Below are 2,619 nucleotides of genomic sequence, written 5' to 3'. Positions count from 1 at the left end.
TCTCAACTTTCAGGATGTACATATTGTTAAGTCAGGAAGAGGAAGAACAGCATTTAATTGTGCAAGTTGATTAATCTAGCTAAATGGTTGACTGGAAGCGGGCTAAGATAAATAATAACTGAACACTAAATCCACTTTCATATAGCTTTCATATAGTGGGTTTCATAAACTCACTTTCAGAGTTTTCTCTCTAGAAAATGCACCCAAAATTTCAGTCTCCTCCTTAAATTCCTTAACAGTCCCCATGTAAAGTAAAACTCCATGGACAAAACAGTGAGAGATAAAATTTAGCTTATTCAAGAAAGATTCCCTGCAGGTTATCTTTTACTGAGTTTTGAATAGTTTATGTTAAAATAATTACAGGAATAATCAGCATCTAGGTGATGTTTCCTGCTCCAAGGAGCATTTAGTTCTGCCTCTGGCAGTGGCTAGGGGCACTCTCAGTGACAACTTCACTTCAGGTCGTTTATAGTGATTGAGTCTCTAGAGAGCCTGACTATTTCTGGCTCTCTGTCCCAGAGAGTAGAGGCCTTTGAGTTCCCAATTTAATAACTGATTTACTGTGACTCCCCATCCACAGTGGGCCTTGGACCTCACATGCCAACCTCTTAGCTGCTTCTGCCTGAATCTGCAGATGTTCCTGGATGACCAGGGGTTCCACCTGCCAGATTCACTCCTCTGAGTTATGAAACAGGCTACAGATTAACTTTTCCTTTATCAATATCAATGTTTTAATTCACACATATATTTGATTATTGCATGCATGCTCTACCCTGGGTCTGGTGCTAAGTCCTGAGGATACAGAAATGACACAGAACAATGTCTGGATTCAATAAACTGCTAAAGGGCTTTCTGAAGGTGTTTTAATTTCTAAGAACCCCTCATGGTCCAGGGTACAGTCTCCTGTTGTACAGTCTCCTGCCATCCTTAGCCCCTGCTATAATTTACCTTCAGGGGACTGATTATAATTTTACTTTATATATATATATATATATATATATATTTTACTATTTGTTAAATATCTATTTCTTTTTTGTGTTTTTTTTATTATTTTTTTTCACAATATTGTATTGGTTTTGCCATACATCAACATGCATCCACCACGGGTGTACACATGCTCCCCATCCTGAACCCCCCTCCCACCTCCCTCCCCATACCATCCCTCTGGGTCATCCCAGTGCACCAGCCCCAAGCTTCCTGTATCCTGCATTGAACCTGGACTGGCGACTCATTCCATATATGATATTATACATGTTTTAATGCCATTCTCCCAAATCATCCCCACCTCCCCTCTCCCACAGAGTCCAAAAGACTGTTCTATACATCTGTGTCTCTTCTGCTGTCTCACATACAGGGTTGTTGTTACCATCTTTCTAAATTCCATATATATGCATTAGTATACTGTATTGGTGTTTTTCTTTCTGGCTTACTTCACTCTGTATAATAGGCTCCAGTTTCATCCACCTCATTAGAACTGATTCAAATGTATTCTTTTTAATGGCTGAGTAATACTCCATTGTGTATATATACCACAGCTTTCTTATCCATTCATCTGCTGATGGGCATCTAGGTTGCTTCCATGTCCTGGCTATTATAAACAGTGCTGCGATGAACATTGGGGTACACGTGTCTCTTTCAATTCTGGTTTCCTCAGTGGGTATGCCCAGCAGTGGGATTGCTAGGTCATAAGGCAGTTCTATTTCCAATTTTTTAAGGAATCTCCACACTGTTCTCCATAGTGGCTGTACTAGCTTTCATTCCCACCAACAGTGTAAGAGGGTTCCCTTTTCTCCACATTAAATATCTATTTCTATCATTAGACTGCAATGCCATGATGGTCATTACTGTGCCCACTGTGTAATCTGTAAATTATTGCTAAAGATATAAAAAGGAATGAATGAATGATTAATCATTGGAGGCTGCTGCTGCTGCTGCTGCTGCTGCTAAACCGCTTCAGTCTTGTCTGACTCTGTGCGACCCCATAAACTGCAGCCTACCCGGCTCTCCTGTCCCTGGGATTCTCCATGCAAGAATACTGGAGTGGGTTGCCATTTCCTTCTCCAATACATGAAAGTGAAAGGTGAAAGTGAAGTCACTCAGTCGTGTCCGACTCCTAGCGATCCCATGGACTGCAGCCTACCAGGCTCCTCTATCCATGGGACCTTCCTGGCAAGAGTACTGGAGTGGGTTGCCATTGCCTTCTCCGCACTACAGGCTAGAGGATCTAATAGGATGTGGTAGGAATAATATTGGAAAGGTAGATGGGGCTATTTGTGAGAAGCTTTGAATGACCTGCTAGGTCATTTGGCTTTAAACCTTAACTAGTGAGGAAGCACAGGAAACTGATAAAACAGCATACACAAAGGCAAGAAGATGTTCAGCCCAGATCTAAGTAGAACAGCAAGTAATCCTATTTGGTTAAAAGAAGATAGCATGGTGTTACCTCAGGTCACTGACTCAAAAAAGAACAAAGGGGATCACCCAGTTTCTTCTTATTACACACTCAACTCCCAGATTTGGAGAACTGTTTTGCATCTTCCTGACTTTAATAAGAAGCTCTTCAAGGGAAGCACAATAGCACTGATTGGGATCAAATCTCTGGGCAGAGTTCCATTTCCT

The sequence above is a fragment of the Bos taurus genome, chromosome 3 (genome assembly GCF_002263795.3).
Source record: "Bos taurus isolate L1 Dominette 01449 registration number 42190680 breed Hereford chromosome 3, ARS-UCD2.0, whole genome shotgun sequence".
Classification (NCBI taxonomy): Eukaryota; Metazoa; Chordata; class Mammalia; order Artiodactyla; family Bovidae; genus Bos; species Bos taurus.
Note: the sequence above shows the minus strand (reverse complement) of the source record.